Source organism: Sebastes umbrosus, chromosome 19 (genome assembly GCF_015220745.1).
Source record: "Sebastes umbrosus isolate fSebUmb1 chromosome 19, fSebUmb1.pri, whole genome shotgun sequence".
Classification (NCBI taxonomy): Eukaryota; Metazoa; Chordata; class Actinopteri; order Perciformes; family Sebastidae; genus Sebastes; species Sebastes umbrosus.
The window spans coordinates 6627835-6637211 of record NC_051287.1 but is presented as its reverse complement, the minus strand read 5'-3'; the positions used below and the strand labels follow the sequence as shown (position 1 = coordinate 6637211).

The 9377-nt window shown below is 40.3% G+C and overlaps 1 protein-coding gene across 4 annotated transcripts in view; it reads left to right on the top strand.

Annotated features, from left to right (window-relative positions):
- The window catches only part of LOC119478284 (ras-specific guanine nucleotide-releasing factor RalGPS1-like), a 69379-nt gene that overhangs the window by 36907 nt on the left and 23095 nt on the right, over positions 1 to 9377 (top strand). The gene's annotated exons all lie outside the window — the stretch shown is intronic.

Below are 9377 nucleotides of genomic sequence, written 5' to 3'. Positions count from 1 at the left end.
AAGGTGTCTGTTACTCTTTATAGTACTACGTCGCCTGACTTCCTTCTTTGCTCCGTCATAATTACTATGGCCACTAGAGGTCGGCGTCACCTTCTTGTATTCGTAATGGTGATCAACCACCAACGGCCTTCTGAACCTACTAGTTTGGCAGCAATGAAACATAACGGATGCCAACTGCCGTAAAACATCGACGAAGAAGAACCGACTAGTAGGTGTAACAGGCCCCTTCTAACCCATATCTATGAAGCCGGTAACCACACACATTCAATCGGCTGATATCATTCGAAGCGGGTAGCTATAGAGCAGTGTCTTTGTGCAGGTCCCAGGTCCATGCATGTAAGCAATGCAGGTCTCAAAATGGCTTTACATAATGTTCTATGTGGAAGGAAATGCATTCAACATGTTTATCAGGCCTCACGGATACACACAATGTGTTTGGGTAAGAAAAACTCAATATAAACATAATTGTATTTGTCATCAAAAGACGCCTTTAAGTTTGTATTCCACCCAAAAAGTAGAAGCTACATAATGACTTCTTTTAGAACAAAGGTCATCAGGGTTACCCATTTCCAATCAGCAGCCCCCATTACCCAGAGAGGAAAAGTCCATTATTTTGTCTTCAAGACAACTCTTACATAGAGTCTGTAAGCTGAGATGTTTATCTGTGAAACCAGGCAGGAGACTTTGCCAAAAGCAGAGGTGGAGTTTGGATAAAGTGTGTTGTGTTGTCATAGTAATTACTGGTTACATAACACCTGACAAAAAAGACTTTTCAATAAACATTCAGTGACTTTTTGTTTTTAATTGCATGTGATGTATGATAGGCTTTTTTAATCCGTGGATCAAAACAAGTGGCCTCGTCTCGGAGAGGTCAGATGGGCGAGGAAGATGGTTATCCTCTGAGACATTCGGAGAAACTTTACTCTTTGGGAAGCGATGTTCATGTTGATTTGTGCTTTTGTTTCAGTTCCAAAAATGTTTACAGGGGACTTTTTCAGCGAGTTTAGCGTCACGCTTGTAGCTTCGAATGAGCTGCATTGTAATCAGAACGTGGCAGAAATATTGTGGAGTAGGTTGCACTATGAAAGTTAGATGTGGCTCTAGTCTTTTTACTGGAGAGTATCATTCACACATTTACTCATTATGACCCAAAAGTCAACATCATATCTGACAAAAGAAACTCTACAGTGAGTGCAATAACAACAGTATCGCCAATTCAAATTCCCGAAAGGAAATATTATGATACTCATACAAGTGAGCTTCATGCAACGTTGAAACACGCCTCAGAGCACATCCAGATGCAGCAGAGTGTAATACCAGAGCCGTGATTCCTTCCTTCCTTCCTTCCTCTATTTGTGTTTTAACAAAGAGAAATTCTTGGGACTTCTTGTAATGGCTTTTGTGAGTCGTGCGATCCCGTGTCTTTTCCTTTCTGTGCTTCATGAAGGAGGACGTGCCCCAGCCTGTGACCACTCTCCAGTCTCTGTCTTCTCTATTCATGCACACAGTCTGCTCTGATGGGGCCTGATAATGACCTATACAGCTACAACTGCTAGGCAGCAGGTAGTCAGGAAAGAGCAGTGGGCTATGAACCACCTTTCCTGCTGCAGCTTCATTTACACTAGAGACCTTTAATTACTACAAAGCGAGCTCAACATACCCAGGGTATCTTGTCATTATCTGGCTTAACTAACCCTAAGAACGCCTTCTGAAGTGCAGATTATTAAAAACTCTGGTCACTTTGTATCGGTGTGGACGTGTAAAACGGAGCGTTTGGGAAACGATGACGTCATTTATGCATGGAAAGAGACAGTTGATGACAGCAGAGTGATGACAGGAATCCCAGCCCCCACATGAGAAATATCTGTTATCGAACTGACTGCAATGAAGCCGAAGGAAAGAGAGGGAGAAGGGTGGTAACAAAATTCCTTGACCCTTAACTTGTGATCTCACTTGTGGTGACATGTAAATATTAAGGCGAGCGATTTGGAGTTGTTTTTGGAATCGAGTGTGGACGGAGACATATTTTATAAAACAAAGATCGTGTGAGAAGATTATTATTTTGTTTTTTTAAACGGAGGGGAAAATATCTGTATACGTGTAGACAGGGCCTTGAACACCAACAAGAATCCTTGCTACCTTTTTCAAAACAATATATAGTGTAATTTCACTCCCTAGAAACATCTTTGGCAGAGTGCACAGACTCTGGCTTGCGATGCATGTTTTCCATATAACAGCCAACTGTGCACTCTGGATCAAACCCTGTGTATGCTGTTGCTGAGTTATAAATACAATGGGGCTGAATGCGCCTCCATAGACTTTAATGCATTAGGCCTATATACAGTAACTCATAACCTGTCGGATGTTATCATACTGTACAGCTCAATGGGCAATACCGAGTATCTTGAAATATCAGTGGAGTTTGTGGTGCATATAGTGGCTGAGATATGAATACAATTGATGTCTATGGGATTGTAGTTAAAGGTGCAGTGTGTAGGATTTGGCGCCATCTAGCGGTGAGGTTGCAGATCGCAACCAACTGAAACTTCTCCCATGTGCCAAGTGTTGGAGAACTAGAGTGGATGACGCGTAAACATGAAAATGTGGGTTTTATTTCTTTAAAAGGAGGACGACGGTGGGGGGCAGTGTGAAAGTAATGTATTTGGTGCATGCCCAAACACTGTGTAACACCGGTAACACCGACTACCGCCTATTGTGAAGTACCAGTATTGTAGTCTGAGTGAAGTGATGCAGCAGAATGAGTGTGTCCGAACGGTATAATGAGTTGCTAGCTGCCTTGGGACTGGGCTTCTCCGTGTGGAGACAGGAAGCAAAGCCGTACGGCTCTGCAGAGCCGAGCACAGCTGAAACACATTACACCCTGCACATGTCTCTATTAGGATGACATCATCGGCAACTATGTGTTAAGCATTTCATGTTGTGTTATGCAGATGTAATATTTAGGCTGGAGCTGCCAGCACAGCTGATATCATGGACAGCCAGTAGATCTCAATGGGATTTGGGTGTAGCATTAAAAATGCATTAGGCAGTGGAAAGATTTTTTAGGCACGGATTTGTAGTTCCTGGAGTTTCAAGCAACACTTCTTCTATATCTGAAGACAACATTATAATGGAGTTTCATTCGTCTTCTTGATGTCTTACAGTTGTTTGCACTGCCAGCAGCGTGCTAGTTGGCTTCACTTTCTTGGTTTCTTTCATCATTACGGGCGCAGCTAAAATGCTGAGCTTTGAAATACATCAAACGCTGCCTGAGGTGCAAACCAAATATTTCCACAACTGGTCTCCATCTTTCCCTGCCCTCATCAGTTGAGCGTTTTTACAGTTTAACATGCAGTCTGCACACATCTTGTAAACTTGGTGTATAATCATTAATGATGGTGGCTCTCTCTGCTTTTTTCCCTGCTCTACTCAGGCGCCTGTCCAGCTAGTGGCCTGCCACGGGCTACTCTGTGACTATTCTGATTTCACTTCCTCCACAGTTATCTCCTCACCTACAACTATAGACTTCTGGTCTTAATCATATCTAACAGGGTTGGAAATAAAACATTTTGTCCAACTGCCACTGTGGCTGATGGATTCCAAAATCTAACAGCCACTTTTTGGGGGCTGGTGAGTGAAGCAAATAGCAGCTACTTGCATATTTAACCAGAATTTGCCTCATACTTGCCAACCCTCCCGATTTTTCCGGTTTCCTCCCGGGGTCACAATTCTCCCATATTTCTCCCGGTTTATGAGGTGAATGCTGACATACAGTGTAACATTACAGTGTAAAGCGCTTTGAGTGGTCGGAAGACTAGAAATGCACTATATACTGTGGATGCAATTCCATTTACCATTTAAGTAGCACCCAAAATAACAATAAGAAAACGATATTGGTTTGATTTGGAGCGGAGATGATATGGAAGCTTTATTTTTCAGACTTTTTTTTTATGGACATTTTTTCAGACTTTTTTTTTTTACGGACATTTTTTCAAACTTTTTTTTCCAACATTTTTCAGAATTTTTTTTTTACGGACATTTTTTCAGACTTTTTTTTTTACGCACATTTTTTCAAACTTTTTTTTCCAACATTTTTCAGAATTTTCTTTTAACGGACATTTTTTAGGACATTTTTTCAGAATTTTTTTTCCAACATTTTTCAGAATTTTTTTTTACGGACATTTTTTCAGACTTTTTACAGAATTTTTTTTACGGACATTTTTTCAGACTTTTTTTCTAACATTTTTTCAGATTTTTTTTCTAACATTTTTTCAGACTTTTTTTTCACAACATTTTTCAGACTTTTTTTTCCAACATTTTTCAGACTTTTTTTTTTTACGGACATTTTTTCAGACTTTTTTTTCCAACATTTTTCAGACTTTTTTTTTTACGGACATTTTTTCAAACTTTTTTTTCCAACATTTTTCAGAATTTTTTTTTTTACTGACATTTTTTCAGACATTTTTTTTTACGCACATTTTTTCAAACTTTTTTTTCAAACTTTTTTCAGAATTTTTTTTTACGGACATTTTTTCAAACTTTTTTTTCCAACATTTTTCAGAATTTTCTTTTAACGGACATTTTTTAGGACATTTTTTCAGACTTTTTTTTCCAACATTTTTCAGAATTTTTTTTTACGGACATTTTTTCAGACTTTTTACAGACTTTTTTATGGACATTTTTTCAGACTTTTTTTTTACGGACATTTTTTCAGACTTTTTTTCCAACATTTTTTCAGACTTTTTTTTTCCAACATTTTTCAGACTTTTTTTTCCAACATTTTTCAGACTTTTTTTTTCAGACATTTTTTCAGACTTTCTTTCAGACTATTTTATTTTGCCAACCCTCCCAATTTTTCCGGTTTCCTCCCGGGGTCACAATTCTCCCGTATTTCTCCCGGTTTATGAGGTGAATGCTGACATGTAGTGTAAAGCGCTTTGAGTGGTCGAAAGACTAGAAATGCACTATATACTGTAGATGCAATTCCATTTACCATTTAAACCTGAGGCAGCAATATGCCAGAGTAACACCCAAAATAACAATAAGAAAACGATATTGGTTTGATTTGGAGCGGAGCAGATATGGAAGCTTTATTTTTCATTTGTTTGGTGCCACACTGTTGTGTTGTGATTGATAGGTCTATCTATTTATTTTTTTGTGTGTGTGCATGTACTTCATTCTGTTCTTTAAAAGATTAAATCATAACTGTCTCTTTACATTTGAAGTTTTTTGCTTAAGTTGCAACATCTTCAGCTCGACGTGTATCTGCCTCAATCTGTGCCCGTCACAGTTCCCCAGAGAACAAGATTAAGATTCAAATTTCCAAAAGATATTCTGGTTAAAATGACAGAACACAGAAATAAGCAACACATCCTCACATTGAGGAAGCTGGAACCAGAGAATATTTCCGTTTGTGCTTGATAAATGAACAAAATATTCATATAGATTATTAAAATTGTTGCAGATTTCAGCTTAAAAACACGACTTTCATTGACATTTGACATGCTGTGTTGGGGTCTCCAGCCCGATCACAGCTGGAGACATAAATCAGCTCAGCAGCAGTGACGTTTGACCCCGGACAGAAAACATTTAACAGCTTCACACGTCCAACTAAAGAAGAGACAAAGCCAAGACTAACACTGATGGCTGCAGCTTTAAGGCTGGCCCACACTAAGAGATTTGTCAAATCTTAACAGATGTTGAAAATGTCAGAGACCCCACACATAACGACATGTGTTATGTTAAATGTAACAGTTTTGTTCCTATAGTGTGTGGAGAGCAACGATTTGGCCAAATCAGCCACCACACTCCGCTTAAGTCAGCTTGGTTCTCTATTCCCTATCGTTCTTTCCCATGTGACTGCATCATCGGCTGTCCTCGGGGTTCCCCCACAGACAACAGGATATGTGATCGTAAATATTGAACATGTTTAATATTTACGATTTGAAATCTGTGCAGCTTGGATGGACTTCCGAGCCGATTGGGAATGTAAAAAACACTTAACATACTTCACACCACAGGAATATCTGGAAAGATAATCTTTGGAACCATCAGGAAATCAGGGCTTTGCTGACGATCGTCAGGAGAAAGGGGAATCGGGCCCAAAATCGCCTTGATTCCGGTGTAGTGTGTACCCGGCATTCGACAGGCTGTCTGTGCTTCAGCTCTCTGCTGTAACGCAGCTCTTGTGTGGACGCTGCTGAACTGGAAAAGGCCGAAGCCTTTTCAACAGGATCACGGGGACAGTTACGGCATTGTTTGGCCTCAGTGTGTGAACAGGCAGCCGGACCACACACTAAGCAGCGTGGCAAAATATTATTATGTACCACACCGCAGCAAACGTGTGGAAAATGGCAGCTGACTGACTGAGTGTGTGTGAGTGAAGCAGTGCTGAGGAGCCGAGCCCCGACAGGTAAACAGCTCTGTGTTTGTGTCCCAGGCGCTCATCCTCCCATCATGGGAGCAGCACGCCAAGCTTCCCTGACCCTTGCTCCGTGACCTCTGACCTCTCTCATGCCTGACCCCCTGTGGGGCGTGTCTGCTTTGTGCTACTGACAGAAGGTGATTTAAGGGGAGGATGCCATCTTCCTTGTTAACGAAATAACCTTAACCTGCCACCTCCCCCTCTCCATCCCTTAGTAGAAGAGAAAGTGCAGCAGCAGAGGGGTTGTTTAGTTGAATATGTTAATGTAGTCTGCCTGACTCATTGATCCTTTATCTGACTGAGGTTTGTGCCAGTTAGAATCTAAGACCCCGACCACGGCTCTGAAATATCTGCAGCCTAACTGAGCTGTGTATTGATAAATCCATGCTGCTGTCCGTGGTGCTGAAGTAGCAGACGGATTTGAAATTGCGACTCTTTCTCTGAGAGTCCCGCCCTTCTGTCAGTTCCATCTTAAATATGTTATATTGTCTAAACTTTAGCTAGAGAAGAGGTATTAAAAATACAGAACCAAAGGAGTTGTTCATGGAGCGGTCGGCTATTCGCGGGTGAACAAAACAAACCGTCCCTTCTGTTTTAAAAATGAACAAATCTCCTACTGCTCAAAAATGTCATCACTAGTTTGTGTGTGTGGGTGTGTTTGTTGAAAACACTGCTCACTGCACAACACACACCATCCTGCTGCCACTAATACTCACTGAAGCACCAAATGTGGATTAATCCGCTGCTGAAAATAGTCCCTAACAAATGCATGAGTTACTGTTTTAAGCCATAATAATTACTTTGTTTATTTTAAGATCCACAATATAGCCTACGTGCACGCTTGTGCATTTAGGCTATATTGTGTGCGCGCGTGTGCAAACACACACATACCTCAGTTGAGAGAGTCCATTTGGTGAGACGTCATAGACATTTCTTAGTGAAGATTTAGGAAAATACCTTTGCCTCTGCGTCATTTTAAGGAAATGTTTTTGAAGGCATCATTCTGAGGTCCATCAGATCACCACGCCTGTGTTGTTTAAAGAAACAGCATCATGCTCGGATCTCCATGATAACACCGTGAAAACAGAGCAGCCAGGCTGTAACAGGGAGATAAATGGAGTCGGGGAAGTGAATTCAGAACTGCATTGGCTCTGGTTTGTAAACTGGCAGCAGTTTAGTGTGTTTCAAGTTTCATGTTCTTTATTATCAAATGCACAACAAATACAGTGAGGCAGTCATTGGCGGTGAAAATGTTGGATCACAGGCTCCCTACAATAATGCTCATTCAATAAAAAGGAGAACCTAAGACATAACTTAGTGCAAGATAAAATATAGGGCTAAAATATATACATATATAAAACAGAGTAATGTGGTAGGCAGTATTGCAAATTCATAAACTGAATGTAGACAGGAATGTAGTAAATGTATATGCATAATGAGAAGATATATTAGAGCTGTGAATCGATTAAAATACTTAATCGTGATTAATCGCATGAAAATGTTGAGATTTGAGATTTGTCAGGTATTGAATACTCTTATTAACATGGCAGTGGGCAAATATGCTTCCTTTATGCAAATGTAAGTATATATTTATTATTGGAAATCATTTAACAACACAAAACAATGACATATATTGTCCAGAAACCCTCACAGGTACTGCATGTAGCATAAACAATATGCTAAAATCATAACATGGCAAACTTGTCTATGACTTGCCCCAGACTGCATGTGATTATCATAAAGTGGGCATGTCTGTAAAGGGGAGACTCATGGGTACCCATAGAACCCATTTTCAATCACATATGTTGAGGTTAGAGGTCAAGGGACCCCTTTGAAAATGGCCATGCCAGTCTGGAGCGTTATTAAGCCTCCTTCCCGACAAGCTAACACGACATGGTTGGTAACAACGGATTCTAGTTTCATATGATGGCGGTTTCTTCACTCTAGCTTTAACACTGAGCCCTCTATAACCTTATTATATACTATATATATAATATTACCCTGTTTTGCCATAATGAAATGATCTTCACAGGTGTTGCAGTGCTCCTCAGTTTATTGGACTCCTGTAACTTTTTATGAATGTACATTCCCCAGCATGTCCATCTGTGCCCTCTGGTCTTTTCCAAAGCCCTATAAAACTGCTATGTCTACCCCCATTTTCCACATCCTATCTCAGCGACACTGTTGACGTATCCACTGAACTAAACGTTTCCAGAAAAGAAAAAAAAAAGTCTGGTCCCAGGTCTGGATATATCACTGCACGTGTTCCTGTCTGTTCTAGCCTTTGTTTGTGGTTCCAAAGACAAAGCATGGATGTTAAAGAACAGTCGTTCATATTTAGGCTGCTTTGGGAGCATTGGTAGAAGAACTGGATACCATCAAATTGAGATGAAATACGCTAAACTAATTATAAAACGAATTGCTGTCTGAAGGGCATCCACTTAATCTGATGAAAATGATACATTACACCTGTATTTAACCCTTATTGCCCACACGGTAACATGAGTTTCAGTATGTGTCCTTGGAGAGTCAAACATACCTGTGTGAGGTTTTGATAAGAATTAGGATTTCATCAAGTTATGACCGTGTTGAAGTGAAAGCATAGTGTTTGACTCTCAGGACTGGAGGTGGAGCAGGAGCAGGCCAATCTATGTTTATTGCCATGAGCTGGCTAAGGTTAATACTAAGTATTGGAAAAAACGTGATCAAGTGAGGTGAGATCAGAGGTCAAGGGACCCCTTTGAAAATGGCCATGACAGTTTTTAATCACTAAAATTTAGCACGCATTTGGAGCTTTGTTTGGTCTTCTTCAGGACAAGCTAGTATGACGTGGTTGGTACCAATGGATTTCTTAGGTTTTGTAGTTTCATATGATGCGAGTATCTTCAGTCTAGCTTTAAAACTGAGCCCGCTACAACCTCCGAAAGATCGATTGCGTTAAGGAAATTAGTGG